This window comes from Pinus tabuliformis, chromosome 1_2 (assembly GCF_031772625.1).
Source record: "Pinus tabuliformis cultivar Carrire ecotype Pingquan chromosome 1_2, CPIR1, whole genome shotgun sequence".
Classification (NCBI taxonomy): Eukaryota; Viridiplantae; Streptophyta; class Pinopsida; order Pinales; family Pinaceae; genus Pinus; species Pinus tabuliformis.
Window position 1 is genome coordinate 815,401,744 of NC_142298.1, and position 19,575 is coordinate 815,421,318.

A 19,575-nucleotide genomic window follows, 5' to 3' on the forward strand; every position below is an offset into this window, starting at 1 on the left:
AGAGCTTGTTTTTCCATTATATTATACTTTAGTGTAGCATCTGTTAAAGATTTGCTGAAAAATGCAATAGGTTGCTCATAAACCTGATCATTCCTTTGCAACAAGACTGTTGCAATAGTGTGTTCTAAAGCAAAAGAAAAAATTATGAAATCTTTTTTGAAATCAGGACTTATGAGGACAGGTGTTTTAGTAAGGGCTTCTTTGATTGCCCCAAAAGACTACTTAGCCTCTACTATCCACTTAAGTGTTGAATCTTTCTTTAAGATGTTATTCAATTCTTTGATTAGTTATGCTAATTCAGAAATGAATCTTCTAAGAAAATTTATTTTACCTAAGAATGATTGCAATTCTTTAATATTCCTAGGGTGACTGATGTTTAGGATTGCCTCTATTATAACTGGATCAATTCTAATGCCCTATTTTGAAATTATGTGTACTAAGAGTTTACCTTCTTCTAGCCCAAAGAGTGTCTTTTTGGGATTCAAAGAAATGCCAAATTTTCTACATTTAATAAAAACTCTTCTCAAATGATCTAGATGTTCATTATTGATTTGGAAAACACTATGATATCATCTTGGTAAACAACTAAAAAGTCATGGATTTCTTTTGCAAAATCTATGTCCATTGCTCTTTGGAATGTTGCTCCAGCATTCATTAATCCAAAGGGCATCTTTAAATACATGAAAGTACCCGAGGGAGTGGTAAATGCAGTCTTTGCTTGATCCTTTGGTTGAACTAAGATTTGGTTGTATCCAGAAAAGCCATCAAGTAATGAGATTCTGGATGACCCTACTACCCTCTGGAGAATGTGGTCCATTTTAGGGAGGGGATAGTTATTCTTTAGTGATACTTTGTTCAAGTTTCTAAAGTCAACACGGATTCTAATTTCTCCTGTTTTCATTCTAGTGGTGACTAAATTAGAGACCCAATCTGAATATCTAATAGGTGATATGATTTGTGCCTCATACACCTTTTTACTTCTTTTTCAATCAATGGCATAAGAACTTAATTAATTCTCCTAAGCTTTTGTTTGAAGGGTTTCTGATCTTCTTTGATGGGTATTTTATGTTGAATAATGTTGGTGTCATAAGACTTGAGGTCTTCATAACTCCAGGAAAAGACATCTTGAAATTCTTTAAACAAACTTATGTATTTCAACTTTTCAGCTGGAGGTAATGCTTTGGATAATTTAATAAGCTTAGGTTTTTCTTCTGTTCCTATGTTACATTCTTCTATGTCTGATCTTAAAGGCTCCATTTTTTGTTTTCTAACTACATCATTTGAAACAAACAAATCTTCTAATGGGACTAATCCCTTAGGCAAAAAGTTATTTTTAAGGTTTAAAATCTCATAATCATCATTAACTATTTCTTCTATTTCTACTTTTTCTAAGTTATCTATTTCTACTTTAGTGAATTTAGTGGGTTTATTTACATCTACAACATTTATATCTATCTCACTATCTATGATGTCATCTACTGTACAATCAATATCTATGTTACAGTTTTGGAATTGTCCTTCAACATTCATAAAATCATAGATTTGAGAATCTTGTGAAAAAATCTGCCAATATTTCAAATTATCAGGTATAATAGGCCTATGTATTACCTCTGCAATGTACTGGTGATTGGGCTGAAAAGGTAATCTACAGGTGCTAGCAAAAGTAGCTAGACTATGAGCTTGCATGTTCTGTTTCTTAGGAATAGCAACAAAATCGATTTCAAGAAGTTCCTTAATCAGATCTAGAATAGTTTCTCTGTATTGGCTAAGTCTAGGATTATTCACATAATACTCTCCTTTAATTTTTTTTATGATTAATTCTGAGTCTCCCATGATAGAAACTCTTTTGGCTCCAAGGTTTCTTACAATTTGCAATCCTAAGATCAAAGCTTCATACTCTGCCATGTTATTTGTGCATTTAAAGTTTAATCTAAAGGCATGACCTTCAGAATGATTATTTTCCATGTTATGAATCCAAACTCCTACACCTCCTCCTAATATGTTCATTGAACCATCAAAGTCTAGGTGCCACCTAGATTCATGAAATATATTATCACTGTCAGGTTCTTTATGTTCTTGTTTTACAACTGTGTTATTGTCTTTTCCAGTGTCTGAATTATATAAAATGAAAGAATCCATATCAGAATGTATAGAATAAATAGGATAGTTCTGTGGTTTATCTGTACTATTGACCATGTATTTCATTAAAGTTTCTCTATAAAGATTTTTGGGCTGACCAAATACTAAAATTGTGGCATAAGACATGTCTAACTGTAGAGATCCTTGCAATTTTTCTCCCCATGAGCGAGATAATAGCATTCCATACTTTGGAGGGATATCAATAACTACAATATCCATGACAATACTCTTACTTGGGTATTGAACTAGAGTGACACATAAGTCTTTTATTAGGCCTAGGCATTTAACTTTACTAGAATCAAAAGAGAAAAGATCTTTGTATGGTCTGGTTATATTTAAATCCAATGTTTCCATGATTTCTTTAGGCATTAAATTGTGAGATGCTCCTGAATCTAACATAGCACTGTGTAAGATTTGATCATGAATAGTCAAGCTAATATAGAATGGAGGAACATCACTTTGTTCATGTTTGACACTTACCTTAGGACCAAATATTAACTCTGGTTGATTATCATTTAGATTAACAAAGTCTTCTCCTTCATCTATATTCAGTGTTTTAGTGATTTGGGCTTTGTAGGAATCATTTTTTATCAATTATGTTAAAGGAATTGATATTTTCAATTTGGAAATTTCAGTCTGGATATCAAATGGAGTCTGTGTTTTGCCTAACTGAATGATTTCTTCCTTGGAAATTGGAGTTTGTGTAGTCTTTTCTTTCTTATCTTCAGTTGGTAGTTCAGTTTCTGTTTGGGTGTCCACTGTTTTACTATTTTCAAATTTTTGATTTGGAATAGTTTGGGAAGTAGTTGAAATCTGAATAGCATTTGAAGCTTGAGTATCAATTGATTTTTGAACATATTTTGAAGTTTTAAAAACAGCTGATTTTTGAATATCAGTTGAAGTTTTAACAACAGTATCTGTAATTTCTACAATTTTTGGACTGGCTGCAATCTTTGGAGTGAAAGTTTTTTCGGTTTCCCTAGAGAGAATTTGTAGCACTTTGGTTGCAGGAGCTCCCACTATTTTCTTGGTCTGAGTTTGGACAGTTTTATTAGTAGGAGCTTTTGTCTTTTTCTTACTCCTAAGGTTATATTGCTTATGAACTTCATTAATGGCAAATTCATAACCTTGTTTATAATCAAATGACTCTCCAGATTGTAACTGTAATTGTTGTAACATGCATAATTCTTGTTCTTCTTGGGTAAGAAAAATAGTATTACCATCATTTATTCCCATTAAGTTAATCTGAGTGTCTTCATCTTCTTCATTTTGGTGTGAATTTTCAACATAGTTTTCTTGGAAAGGTGGTCCAATTTGTTGATCAGGTGGCCCTTCTCTAGATTTACTAGTATTGGGATTCTTCTTAAAGTTTGGTTTTCTTATTTGAGGACCTTGTTGTTGATTATCCCATTGTGGTTTTCTTTCCATAATTTCTATTCTATCCACTAGATTTTCTAAACTTTTAGCCAAAGTATCTATCTTAACATCTAAATTGGATGGTTCTTCCTTAATGGTAATACTCCTCTCATTCCTCATTCTAGCTCTTTTAGCCAACAAGTTAGCTTCTACACTAACTGCATCACTCTGCATTTGTTCTAAAGTTGGAGGGTTTCTTTCTCTCAATTGGTAAGACATATTAGTGTCAAAACCATCAGGAAATTTGATTAGTGCCAAGTCTAGTGGAGGTTTGATATTTGCAGGGATTGCATTATAAATATTGTTAAACCTAGTACAATAGTCCTAAACAGATTCATTAGGAGCTCTTCTAATGTTTTCATATTCAGACAATATTTGTAAAGGATTTTTCTTTCTTTCCCTTTTATTGATAAACAATCTATGGAAAACATTTAAATCAACAATATGACCAATCGGTAAAGTTTTAAACCATTTCTTGACATATCCTACTAGTGTTTGTGCAAATAATATCATCTGTACATCTTCTTCATCAATTTCATGTAATTCAAAATAATCATTCATTTTATTTACATGTTATTGTGCAGTATATTGACCAACACCATCAAACTGAAATATTTTACTCTGGTAGTCTTGGGGCATGGCATGTACTTGAGTTGGCAAGGTCAAAGGAGCATATCTGGCAACCATGGCTAAGATTCTAGCTTGGCTAGGAGGTAAAGTGGTGGTGCTTGAAGATGAAATTGAAGGGCTTACATATGAGATTGAAGTGCTAGAAAATGTAGCATAAATGCTAGAAGATGAACCTGGAGTATTTGGAGATGGAAATAAAACTTTGGGCTGAAGAGGAAGCTTGGTGATGAATGATTATGTGGAATGAAGTGTAGTGGAAATAATAGATGAGTTGGTACTAAATAAATATGAATTTATAGACTCTGAAGGAATGGTAGAAGGCTTAGGAGTAGCAGCAATTAGGGAAGCTAATTCAACTGACTGTTGAAAATAGGCTTCGTCTATGTGTCTTATCAAATTTGAGGTTAAAGCATCAAGTTAGTAAAAAGTTTCTAGAACATGTTGATCTAAATCAAGATGTATAGTATTCTTCTTTGATTCAATAATTGAATAAAAGTAGGGTCTATTATAGTACCATGGATTGAAGTTTCAGATTTGGTACGAAACAATGAGTGCTCAATGATAAATCAAATTGAAGAACCTCTAAGTTTGATAACTATTTAGGAAGTGAATTTTCTTTGGTTAGCTGACTAATGCTTTCTTGAATTTCTACTTTATTGTTTTTTTTTAAGATTTTGTCTAAATTATCAACAATTTTAGCAGGGTTTGGATTTGGATGTGCCCTGGTATAGCATGTTCTTTTGGAAGCCAAGATTTTGATTCTTATGTTTTTAATGAAACCTTTGACAATCCTAAAATGGCCTTAAGGTGCAAAGATGAGATTTAGGATTTCCTTTAAGGTTTACTAAACTGAGGACTGATGTTCCCCAGTATTGTCACCACTATGTTATCACTCTAAAATTTCCCTAAGGTTGTTAGGTTGTGTTTAAAGAAATAATAAAGGTAACCACAAACCTACTTTTGAGATCAGGATCTAGCCTTCCTAATGCTCAGAAAGGGCTCTCTCTTAATGATTTAACTTTGTTGGATTAATTGATTTTAGGCTAGTTATTTAAGCTTGGTTGGGTTTTGATTTGATTTGGTGGTGGAATAACTTATTTAGATGGATAGATGAATGTATCTTTACCATTGGGCCATGGAGTCCAAATTTCAAGAAAACAGGACTGAATCAAGTTTTAAAGATAGTGTTCACAGGGCAAGGTAGCTGAGTAAATTCAGATCTTTTAGGCTAGATGGTGAAGTGGATTTTCAATCGGGGTCAAGGAGAAGTTAAGGATTCCTCAAGACGGATAATGAGGGAAATGAAAGAGGTCAATCGAAACTAGGGAGCAATGAAGAATTCCCTACTCTGGATATTAGAAGAAAACATCAAAATGAATAACTATTCAAGACAAAGTGTACTTACACAAATTATGTATTAACATTCTAGTTATTTCATTCAAATTGGAAAACATGTATGTATGTGAAATACTTAATAAAATAACAATTTAAGAAATGAAAGATACTTCACTGAAGTGCCCCAACACATGAATCCTGTAATGCAATGCCTTTATTACTCATTCCAGTCTGCTGATTTGAAAATGTTACAATAAACCCTCAGGTTTTAGATCAATATAACTATAAAAATGTTCAACAATCCACACCTAATACTTCAAATTATGAAGTATTTATATAAAAAACTATTACAAAATATCCTAAACTGTTTTAGGCATTATTCAAGGAAAAATAAATATCTTCATGCAAGAAGATAGAGACAGATATGTAACTGATGCAGGCTATCCCTCTTTTATTATTTGCTGTTGGGTTTTCTTTGATATTATGCTGCTTTTTCACTCTTGTTGTTTTCTTTTTCTTTGACTGTCTCTTATACTGCCTTTTTACTGATACTCTTTCATCTTTAAACTCTTTTACTCTTTACTGTTTTACCTTGACTGCTCTGGACTGCTCTGTTTTACCTTTCATCTTCATATTAAATCGTTCAACTTTTCCCAAGACTCTACATCTGGTAATTTAATATTTATCATTCTTCTGTAGATTTCATCAGTTTCTGTGTATTTTGCAAAAGTAGGTTTGTTTATAAAGAGATGTTTTACCTCCTGTAGGTAGAAGAGGTTCTCAAAATTCTGATAAAGCACTTTTCCTGTAGGAATCCCTTTCATGGAGGAATTGTTGGCTTGTTCCTTTGCCACTTCTCTGATTTTCATATCATACTCTTTATGTGCCATCAACTTGTCATTAATCACCAATGGATTAGGCAGACCTTTCTGCCTCAAAGCATCAAATTTCACCATAAACATGGCTATTGCTAGCTCCATTGTTTGGCATTTCTCCTCAAGTTGTGTCATCAAGTTCCTCTTGGTGATTACCTTCTTTACTTCTAGTATGGTCTCAATTCTTGAGGCTTCTTCTGGCTTATTCCCAAGTTCGGCTCTTACCCTTTGAATTGCCTCACCAGCCTCTTTGACCAAATCATTTTGCTCAAATATCACCTGTATAGAAGGCAAAATATCATTAACAGAGTTAATGATATTGGCCCATAGCTGTTTCTTTGCTTGGGAAAGTGGTTCTTTCAATGTCAACTCTTTCTCTAACTTTTGTATTCTCTCAGTCAATCTGTTTGACTTCTGTGTTTCACTTTTATGCATGATTTGTGCCAACTCCTTTTCATCCTCTATACCTTTTATTTGTTCCTTAAGTCTATTTATTTCATTGGTTTGGATGGACATATCCTGCATAGCTTTGATTAATTTACCTGCTTCATCGCTAGGATGAGCTGCTGCTATTGTTGAACCTATTGCTGATGTAGTTGCTAATGCAGTGGGAAGTGATGTAGCTACTGGAGCTGTTGTGGCCACTGAAGCTGCCAAAGTAGAAGAAATTGTTGTAGTAACTATAGGAATAGTAGTGACAGTAACTGCTTCCATGCTGGCCTATTTCTCCTGCACTAACTTATCGATCTCATTTTCCATTTCTTTTAATTGAGCATTTAACTGGAGAATGAGGTCCATCATCTCATCCTTTTGGATTTGATTCTCTAGAACTTCTTTGATCTGTGGATGTTCAGAAGCATGCAATTTTAGCTGCTTCTTCAATGCAGCAATGTCTTCATTCTTCTTTTTTATGTGCTTTTCTACTGCCTTTATGTCATTTGGATTGTAGCCATTCTCAATAACCAAGTTTTCTAGTGATTTAATTAGGTTATCTTTTGCTTGTGAGGATGCCTTCTCTAGTCTAAATTGTGTTGTGATATTCTCTAGAGAATTTTGAAGTTTTTGTACACTCATAGCTTTGTTGGTCATAGTTGAGTATATCATTTCTTCTGCTTGCTTATGAAACTCAATTTGATATATAGGATGAACATTCTTGGCCAAAAATTCAAATTCTATCTTTTTGTAATTTGTTGATGACTTAGGATGTTGTACTGTGGGCTGCAAAAAGGTCATCTGCATTTTCCCTATTTTAAGGTAAAAATTTGAAAGTAACCTATTCTGATCACTATGAGTCTGTTTGAAATATTGGGCATAGGTTTCAGCTTTCAATGCTTCATTTGTTAACTTGATTTCTTTATATTTCTCCTTTATGTCCTTTTCTTTATCTACTAGTTTGCTTGATGAAGAGACTTCAATAATTTGTTGCTTTTGAATAATCTGAGTATTAGAGGTTGAAGGCTGATGAGTTTCCTCTGAAAATGTTGGAGTTGTATTCTCTTAAACCACTATGTTAGTATCAATGATTTCAATTGTCTCAACTATCTCTTCATGCTAATTTACAGGATTTAGCTTGGGCTTCTTCCTGTACATAATTTCAAATTTGTCATCTATTGTATCCTTGTTTGAGCAAGAACCTTCTTCCTTAGTGCTTTTTGCATTTCTGTCCCGTAGGGCTGGAGTATGTAGAATGGAACTAGTATCCATCTATTTCTCCATATCCATTAAGGTGTTTTCCAACCACTCTGACTGGTTGGCATATTTTTCAATCTCTGCCTTCGACTCATGCATAAAAGGGCTCAATTTAAACTTAAGTCTCAGTTTGTTTATGACACCTAAAGGATTATACTGCCATTTGAAAATATTACTGAACTTCATTTCCTGTAAACATTTTTCTGCTTCTTCTCCAGCTTCCCTATTATTACAGATAAAAGGACCAACCTGGTTTTTAATTTTAAACTATGTTTTCTTATATGGAGTGAGTTGACATCCATACACCCTTACTTCAGTGTGGTTTTGGTATAAATACCAGTCCCCTATTCTACTATGTTTGGACAACTGTAAAACTCTCTTTATCTCATCACTGGCCCTGGGTTGATTGCTACTTCTTAGCATGTTAACCACTGGGTGAAAAAATGAATCAATGAACTCCTTGTAGTTGAAAACTGTGGAATATTTTTGGATTAAGGGTGTCCAAAAGATAACAAATCTAGGATGGCCCTTAGTGTCCCGTTTTTGATTGTTAACTGTAAACCTTTCTGACTGGAAGTATAGGAACATATGCAACAATACTGAAGAGTATTTGAATATGTTAGTGTCAGTCTTTGAAGCCTTCCACCAGCAATCAAACATGCTCTTACAAAATGGTTTTAGGGTGTCAAAGTCAAAATTTGTAATTTCTGTGAGTCTTCAAGTAAAATTTGGTCACTGGGTATTAGGTCTAGGATTTGTTTTCACTCCTTCCAAAAGTCTTCCAAGTATTGGTCCATGTCACCATTTGAATGAGTGCACCATCATTAAAAGAGTTTTCATCATTATTTCATGTTCCCAATGGGTCATTTTACACCTTGTTTGTGCTTCAGTTGTGCTTAGGTAAGGCTCATTCCCCTCTCCTAGGGTTTTTGTTTCTGAGCAAGGAAAATGAATTTGGAAAACGTGAGAGAGGTTTTTGTCCACAATAGGCCCAGGAAGAAAAACCTCCTTCACTTTTTACATGGGTGTCATGGTTTTAGAGAAATGTCAAAAATACAGTTGCCTTAGAAGAGTTGCTGCACCTCTGGAGTGACCTTAGGAAAATCAAGATTTCTCCTAGCCTAGTTGGCCAAATGACTTGCTTGATGAGTCAAATGATAGCTATACACAAATATATTTCCAATGAGCTATCAGGAGCTCAATTTGGAGTTGAGGAAGACCTTCAAAAGTTGACTGCAATAGCAATCTGCATTTACGCAACCTCATTTTGCACATTTTTACTAGTCTTGCGAGATTTGACATTTGATAGGGAAAATGAACTCCAAATTGAAACATTCAAGATGATCTGGAAAGTAGACTCAACAAGATTTCCAACGAGCTATCACACGCCCAATTTGGACATAGGTAAGGCCTCCAAAAGTGGTCTACAAAAGGCACTACACATTGGGCAGGCGCTGTGCATCAGAGCACTTTTTCCTTTAGAAAATTGAACTGGCGCTGCGCATTGAGCTAGCGTTGCGCATTAGGTTGGTGGCACTGCACATTGGTTTGTGAAGCCTTCAAACCCTCAAAACTCATCTTCACTCATTGCCATTGCATCATTCACCTCTTGTCAAGTAAGTATACCCTCTCCTCCAGTTTAAGCTAGGGTTTTCATGCATGTTTAATGGTTTATACCTCTTAAATATCAAACCCTAATTTGTCTCTAAAACTACCTCATACACTACAAATTAGAGTTGTTTATTCCCTATTCTCTAATTTCATTTTCCCAAAACCTATCTCCTAAACCCCATCCTCCCTAACTCCATTTCCCTTCTCCTATCTCCCAAACCCTACCCTTCACATATAAAACCCTAACCGTCAATATCACAAACCCTAGCCTCTATATAAATCCTACCCATTCCCTTACCTCACACCCTCACTATTTTTTATTTTATAAAACTCTTCATACTCATATTTCCCTCACGTATTTATCCACCACTCATCAAATCATCCCAAGAGAGAGAGACATGGAGAGGGACAATGAATGTGATTATGAGGAGGACACCCTTAGTGACAGCTCTATCACACTCAGGTAATTGATCTTGATAGCCCATCATTAGATAAAAGCTTGCTTTTGAAGGAGAAATAGGCCCATATTCACATGTTAGATGAGAAGTTGGCTAGAGCTAGATATATTATTAGTTATCTAGAACAAGAGAACAAGCAACTGGAGGATAAACAAAGCCTAATGGAGTTAGAGATGCTTAAAATACAAAGACAAAACAACAAAGAGAATTCGGTCACCTTGACTCCTATTGAACAAGAAATTGAGCATGACCGAGAAACATGGCTTGAGAGGGTTAACATACACATGGAGGGACTTCTTGAGAAGGAAAATAGAGACAAGAAGATGCTTCGTCACATGGCCCACCATTTCATGACCCAAAATAAGATATGCAATATGAGGATAAAGAAGCTTAAGGCAAGATTAAGGAGGGTTTTGAAGAGAAAAAAGAGGGATGATAAGCTTAACATATTGGCTGATGTCACACTAGCCCAAAAAAGCAACCAATGAGGGACCCTTGTGCCAAATCTGGGCAAGTTTTGAGCAAATTTTGTCATTTTGAATTTTTGAATTTTTGCAACACAGGAAATTGTGGTCTATGTGCAGCGCCACTGGGGCTGTGCTTTTGATTGGGACATCTTTTGGAGAAATGGATTATATATTTGGATTCAGCATCAAGAATACATCAATCCCTGAAAGTTTCATCAAATCTGGTTCACCTAAAGAGCAAAAAATACTCAAAAAATGCTCTCTCTGCCACTTTTTGCACACACAAGAAGCAGTCTTGGGAGAATCCATTTTTGAGGGGGCAAATGACCTCCAAATCAGGAAATTCAAGATGTTCCAGAAACCAGACAGGAAAAACTTTCCAAAAAGCTATCTTGGGCCTGATTTGGTGGAGTGGAAGCCCTCCAAACGTAGGCTTGAAGCGGTGCTACGCATTGGGCTGATGGCGCTGCGCATAGGGCAAATTTTGCCGGTTTTGCTCAGAACTTCGAATTTCTCTTAGTTTGACTACCAGTTGACTTTTTCTCTCTTCCTTGGTAAATTTATGACTGTAAATGATGTAATGCAATGTAAATATGAATTTAAAATGACTTGAGGGGGTAGATACATCAGTTAAAAGTGGTTTGGAAGTGAATGTATCAGTTTCCATGGTTTTAGAGGCAAGCTGTTCCACTGCCTATTTTCTTGTTCCTAGTTTAGATATGGTTGAAACAGTTCCTTATCTCTTGGATTCAATCCCTGATGGATAGCACAGGTGGTTTGGATTTCTATATCATGTGTTTTTTCAGTCATTAGCAAAGGTTGGACACTTTTGGAAGTTCTGAGCTACATTATACATCTCTACAGCAGTTTGGCAAGGAAATAAACCAGGAGTTGTAGCAGTTTTTGTGGGATTCTTGTGGTAAAGTGTTTTTTCATAGTTCTTCCATTTTTAATCAGTTTTTCTCATGTGTTATGTGTGCCAAAATCTAATTCATACTTCTTGCTAAGTGAAATCAAGATAAATAGGTAGAATACATTGGTTTCAGTGCTCTGCTTTGGGAATCCATTTAGTTTTTAATGTTTTCTACAGTTTGAAGAGGATTCTTGATCCCTTCATGCCCTCCTCAACTCCTCACCAGTCTTAAAACTACCATCTCACTCAAATTCAAGTGCTAGAATACCTACCTACCTCGCCCCATAGAACACCCTACTTTCCTGGCTTCATTTCCTAGATCCAAAACTGCCTGCTCCATTAGATCCAGCAACAAAACCATCAAAATCAATAAAAAACCAAAGAGCTATTGTAACTAGCCTAAAATACATATTTATAGTCATCTTGATTGATATTGACAAGGAGAGAGCCCTCTCCCGACCTGGTAGGACTAGCTACCAAGTTAAGCGTGGTTTGTGGTTACCCTAGAATTGCTTCAATTCAGCCTGAGGTCAATCTAGGCTCTAACATAGTGGCGACCATACTGGGGAACGTAGTTTTATGTTCCTCAACAAATTGTATCAAGTTTAGATCTGATTGTTGATGGTGGACAACAATCAGACACCAGAACGCTGAAATCATTCACCTGGCGACTCTAAATCAGTTTCAAGATCAAATCCAAGGACTCCACTGGAGGATCAACCTGACCAGCAGAAACATGAAAGGACAATATGGAAAGATCAAGTATTCAAGTTGGAAGTTCATCCAAGACATTATGTTCTTCGTTATAAATTATTTCTTCTCTTTTCCCGAGAATGTCAAGAAGGCTTTACGAAGTATACTGTATTTGAGAAAAGATCCTAGACCTGCATTTGATTCCTTCCCTTTGAAGATTGTGAATACAAAATATTCGCATGCCTTTGATCTTGATCAAGACTCTTCTTCTGAATCTTGTGATGATCGTCTTCAAACTGATGAGCCTAAAGAGACCAAGACTGATTCTACACCCTCTGTACATATTCCTATACCTTGTAAAATTCTAGATAGATACAAGCCTCTGATCTTACCTCCCATATCCCATGCTTTCCCTAGAAATCATTACCTATATCTACCAAGATTTGATGGTGAATGTGACAACATCACTGCTGATAGACATGTATTGAATTTTGAGTCTTTTCTCAACCTTTTTGAAGTTGATGAAGAGGATGTCAGTATTAGGCTTTTTTCTCTTTCTTTGCAAAGCAAAGTCAAGAGTTGGTTCAAAACCCTGCCTGATGCGAGCATCTTAGATTTCCATTAGTTCGTCAAAGTTTTCCTTGACAGGTGGGTGGTCAGATAGAACCCTTTCTTGATTATAGAAGAGTATAACCAGCTAAAAAGACAGCCAGGGGAGACAGTGCAAAAATTTTCTGCCAGATTTAACCAAGTCTATTTTTCGATGCCAGTTAATATAAGGCTTCCTACTAGATCCGCTCTCTTGCACTACCCAGATTCCTTTGATCCAGAAATGGAGTTTTAGCTAAGGGAAAGGAACCTTGAAACACTCAAAGAGACGCAAAATAGTGCAGTAGATGTAGAGGCTAATTTGCTGATCAGGAGGGCAAAGTTGAAGGAAGAAGAGATGAAGAACATAGATCTAGAGGAAACGACATCTTTACAGGTAAAGCTTGACATTTTGGTAAGTGCAGTGGAAGAGATGATGCAAAAGATCACCACAAGGAATGCATATGATGTTCAAGACCATGTCTCGCTGATTGAAGACGAACAAGTGGCCGATCCAAATCATTTTCTTTCTTATCCCAGCTGTCATGGATCTAGTAATGATTGTTTTATAGATCATCTTGGAGAAGAGAGATCTGTTGATATGACATGTATGCTTGATGATGTCTTTTATACTGATGATTTCCATAAGTTTGATCAGTATGATGATGATTATCTTCTCCAAATAGAAGCTAGTCTTGCAGACAAATCAGCAGCTGATTTGTGGAAGGAGGAAGTTCACTTTCAGCAGTTCGAGTACAGTGATCAGTCGTTGCATATCAGCTATGGAAGTGAGGAGGAAAGTGTAGAAAATTTTGAAGTAAGTGAAGGATATTTGCCTTTTTGTTTTGCTTCATTTCAGATCATCAGAGATAAGTTTCGTGCTATCAAAAAACAACCATCAATAAGTTTCGATCTTGACCATGTAGAGGGAAATGAAATCCTTGTTCAAGATTTTTCATATCTAGATTTGCAACCCCCAAATGCCAATGAATTCTCATATCTAGATTTGCAGCCACCGAATGCCATTGAATGTCAGGTTACAAATGAAAACTTGGAAGCTGGAACATATGATCAAATGATGCAAGATGATTTTGTACCATTCTGTTTTGAATCATTTCAGTTTTTGAAGGGAAATTTGCATAGTATATCTTCAAATGAGTAGCCTGTAGAAGATCATGTAATCTCATTGGAACCAATAGAAAATGGGTCGCAACAGTCTTCTCAAGTTTTTCGCGATCCAATAGCTAATGTGTTAGATGATGTCTATAGTCAAAGTCCTTCTGCACTAGCTAACTGTGAGCTTGAAACAAATATTGATACAAACTTGATCCAGTAGCCGGTTTCTTTGTCATTTTCAGCAGGAATCTCGTCACAAAGCTCAGACGAAAGTTTGCATTCATGGTATGAGGAGAAGCAAAGTAATCCATTGGATGAGCTAAGCCCCAGTGCACATGAATTTCAAGATCCTTATGCAGTGTTTTTGGAGTCAGATAGAGAATCCGTATTATTCAATGGATATGTTTACAAGTTTTCATGGAAGTTTCCTTTCAATAGTTCTCTCTTGTTGTTCATAAGAAAGTGCTTGCGGAGAATTCAAACAACAGCTAGAATGCTTACTTGGTTGCATTGGTTGTTTCATTTCACTTGATCAGGTGATGAATGGAACATATAGAGTAGGTTTTATTGAATAAGCTCCATTTTGAGCATATTTTCCAGTTTGTCAGTCGAGTGCATTGAGTCAGTTTCAAGTCAGTTTGTGTTTTTGAGTCATCAAATTTCAGTCATGTAATTTCAGCTTGAGTTTTTGACTCCATGCCCAATGGATAAGGCTACTAGGTCTACGGTGTTCTTGGCACCTCCAAGGAGCTACCATCCCCATTGGAGCCAATGTTAGTTTCAGTCTTTGAAGCCTTCCACCAGTGATCAAACATGGTCTTACAAAATGGTTTTAGGGTGTCAAAGTCAAAATTTGTCATTTCAGTGAGTCTTCAAGTAAAATTTGGTCACTGGATATTAGATCTAGGATTTGTTTTCACTCCTTCCAAAAGTATTCTAAGTATTGGTCCATGTCATCGTTTGAATGAGTGCACCATCATTAAAAGAGTTTTCATCATTATTTCATGTTCCCAATGGGTCATTTTACACCTTGTTTGTGCTTCAGTTGTGCTCAGGTAAGGCTCATTCCCCTCTCCTAGGGTTTTTGTTTCTGAGAAAGGCAAAATGAATTTGGAAAACGTGAGAGAGGTTTTTGTCCAAAATAGGCCTAGGAAGAAAAACCTCCTTCACGTTTTACACAAGTGTCATGGTTTTAGAGAAATGTCAAAAATACAGTTGCCTTAGGAGTGTTGCTGCACCTCTGGAGTGACCTTAGGAAAATCAAGATTTCTCCTAGCCTGGTTGGCCAAATGACTTTCTTGATGCATTAAATGATAGATAGACACAAAGAGATTTCCAATGAGCTATCATGAGCTCAATTTGGAGTTGAGGAAGACCTTCAAACGTTGACTGCAACAACACTCTGCATTTAGGTAAGCTCATTTTGCAAATTTTGACCAGTCTTGGGAGATTTGACTTTTGACAGGGAAAATGAACTCCAAATTGAAAAATTCAAGATGATCTAGAAAGTAGACTCGGCAATATTTCCAACGAGCTATCACACACCCAATTTGGACATCGGGAAAACCTCCAAAAGTGGTCTACAAAAGGCGCTACGCATTAGGAAGTTGGCGCTGCGCATTGAGCTAGCGCTGTGCATTAGGCTGGTGGCGCTGCACATTGGTCTGTGAAGCCTTCAAACCCTCATAACTCATATTCACTCATTTCCATTGCATCATTCCCCTATTTTCAAGTATATATACCCTCTCCTGTAGTTTAATCTATGGTTTTCATGCATGTTTAATGGTTTATACCTCCTACATATCAAACCCTAATTTGTCTCTAAAACTACCTCATACACTACAAATTACAGTTGTTTATTCCTTATTCCCTAATTTCATTTGCCCAAAACCTATCTCCTAAACCCCATCCTCCCTAACTCCTTTTCCCTTCTCCTATCTCCCAAACCCTACCCTTCACATATCAAACCCTAACCCTCAATATCATAAACCCTAACCCTCAATGTTTTTTCTTTTATAAAACTCTTCATACTCATCTTTCCCTCACCTATCTATCCACCACTCATAAAATCATCCCAAGAGAGAGAGACATGGAGAGGGACAATGAATATGATTATGAGGAGGACACCCTTAGTGACAACTCTATCACACTTAGGTAATTGATCTTGATAGCCCATCATTAGATCAAAGCTTGCTTTTGAAGGAGAAAGAGGCCCATATTCACATGTTAGATGAGAAGTTGGCTAGAGATAGATATATTATTAATTATCTAGAACAAGAGAACAAGCAATTGGAGGATAAACAAAGCCTAATGGAGTTAGAGATGCTTAAAATACAAAGACAAAATAGCAAAGAGAATCCGGTCACCTTGACTCCTATTGAACAAGAAATTGAGCATGACCGAGAAACATGGCTTGAGAGGGTCAACATACACCTAGAGGGACTTCTTGAGAAGGAAAACAAAGACAAGAAGATGCTTCGTCACATGGCCCACCATTTCATGACCCAGAATAAGATATGCAATATGAGGATAAAGAAGCTTAAGGCAAGATTAAGGAGGGTTTTGAAGAGAAAAAAGAGGGATGATAAGCTTAACATCTTGGCTGATGTCACACTAGCCCAAAAAAGAAACAAATGAGGGACCTTTGTGCCAAATATGGGCAAGTTTTGAGCAAATTTTGTCATTTTCAATTTTTGAATTTTTGCAACACAGGAAATTGTGGTATATGCACAGCGCCACTGGCGCTGCGCTTTTGATTGGGACATATTTTGGAGAAGTGGCTTATATATTTGGATTCAGCATCAAGAGTACATCAATCCTTGAAATTTTCATCAAATTTGGAGCAAATATGGGTCACCTAAAGAGCAAAAAACACTCAAAAAATGCCCTCTCTGCCACTTTTTGCACACACAGGAAGCAGTCTTGGGAGAATCCATTTTTGAGGGGGCAAATGACCTCCAAATTAAGAAATTCAAGATGTTCCAGAAATTAGATAGGCAGAAATTTCCAAAAATCTATCTTGGGCCTGATTTGGTGAAGTGGAAGCCCTCCAAAAGTAGGCTGGAAGCGGTGCTGCGCATTGCGCTGATTTTGCCAGTTTTGCTCATAACTTCAAATTTCACCTAGTTTGACTACCAGTTGAATTTTTCTCTCTTCCTTGGTAAATTTATGATTGTAAATGATGTAATGAAATGTAAATATGACTATAAAATTACTTGAGGGGGTAGATATGTCAGTTAAAAGTGGTTTGGAAGTGAATGTATCAGTTTCCATGGTTTTAGAGGTAAGCTGTTCCACTGCCTATTTTCTTGTTCCCAGTTTAGATATGGTTGAAATAGTCCCTTATCTCTTGGATTCAACCTTTGATGGATAGCACAGGTGGTTTGGATGTCTATATCATGTGTTTTTTCAGTCATTAGCAAAGGTTGGACACTTTGGGAAGCTCTGAGCTACATTGTACATCTCTACAGCGGTTTGGCAAGGAAATAAACCAGGAGTTGCAGTAGTTTTTGTGGGATTCTTGTGGTAAAGTGTTTTTACATAGTTCTTCCTTCTGTAATAAGTTTTTATCATGTGTTATGTGTGCCAAAATCTAATTCGTACTTCTTGCTAAATGAAATCAAGATAAATAGGTATAATACTTTGGTTTCAGTGCTCTGCCTTGGGAATCCATTTAGTTTTTTATGTTTTCTACTGTTTGAAGAGGACTCATGATCCCTTCATGCCCTCCTCAACTCCTCACTAGTTTTAAACCTACCATCTCACTCAAATTAAAGTGCTAGAATACCTACCTACCTTGCCCCATAGAACACCCTGCTTTCCTAGCTTCATTTCCCGGATCCAAAACTGCTTGCTCCATTAGATCCAGCAACAAAACCATCAAAATTAATCAAAAACCCTAGAGCTACTAGACCTAGCCTAAAATTAATATTTGTAGTCATCTCGATTGAGATTGACAAGGAGAGAGCCCTCTCCTGACCTGGTAGGGCTAGCTACCAGGTTAAGCGTGGTTTGTGGTTACCCTAGAATTGCTTCAATTCAGCCTGAGGTCAATCTAGGCTCTAACAGAATACTCTTTCATATGGCAATCTAATCAATTGATCATGGATTATGTCTGCTAAGAACTGGGCAAAATTGAAAATTGTAGCTGGAGGCTTGCCTGGGCAAAAAATAGAAAGGAAACCAAGTATAGGCTCATCTACATGTTCATCAATGGTATATCCTAGAATACAAGACAACATGGTTACAATCTGTCTGGCCCTCTCAGAGAAAATGGTGGCAGAGTGTCTAGTCAATTTAACGTCTTAAATTTCTCTACATAAATTATCAATCCGGGTATCGTAAACTGATGAAGTGTGGTGCACCATATGTGCTTAATTAACCTTTTTCTTACTTCGTTGTTTTATAATTTATGTTGTTTTTGGGGTTTTGTTCTTGTTGGTTTTCTAAAGTGTCTAATGCAAATGGAAATCTTATTCTAAGGTCTTAAGACTACTTTTAAAGGACAAGTATGGATAGAGATTTCAAGACAAGGCCTATGTCCCTAATGGTAACTTCCAAAACTTAGCACTTCAAAAGATCTTAAAACATGTTATTGATGGAATTAGTACTTAAACAAAAGTGTAAATATGCAGCTACTTCAATCAAAATAGAATGCAACAACCAAACAATGAGCTAGTGACTATGAGACCCAGTATCCTTGCTGCTGTATAAAAAGAAAACTGAACTTAAAGCAATTCAAAAACTGTAAGAAAAGCAAACTAAATCACACTACTTCAACTCATATTCTGACCCCTCACCTTTCGACTCGCTCTGGCTATAGGAGGAAATCATAAACAAATTGAGTAATCTGATATTTAAATTGCAAGAAAGTAAACTAAATCATACTACATCAAATAATATTATGATTCCTCACTATTTGAGTCGTTTGGCTATAGGAAGGTAATCATAAACAAATGGAGTAATATGATATCTAAATTGCATGAAATGAAATTGCATAAAATGAAACTAAGATTAAACTACTCGTTCATACTTCAATCCCTGAAAATGACATAAGTAATCTAATCACTAACTTGCAGGAAAGTAAATGAGCAAAACAAGATTGAAAGAAATAACAATGCTGGAATTAGAACTCAGAAAATAAATCAGCAGAAGGACAAGATGATTCTATCATGTCATTATTCATTAAAAGGCTATGTGCATCACTAATCTACAATCAACCGAGAACACACTTGCATGAATTAAAATTGCATGAATGAAAAATCTATTCTATAAAACTTGAAAGCAATCAAATGACATAGTTAAATCAAAGCAAAATTTACAAAATGAAATCTACTCTACCTTACATTCTAATATGCTCCATGACATCTACTTCACATCTCCTTCCATGTTGAGAACATCAAAGCTTTATTCAAATTCTTCAAAATTACAAAGTGCAACAAAGTTCTCCAAAGATTTCAAAAGCCATCAAGGAAGAACTACAAACTCCAAGCTAAAGAACTCACAAGCTAAAAGACTTAAGAACTAAGGGTCTAATAATCTAGGGACTAATAAGCTAAAAAATGAAGGAGAGAGATCTCCTATTTATACAAAAATATGAGAGCCATCTCATTAATGAGAGTCCATGAATCTCTCCCTCTACCTCT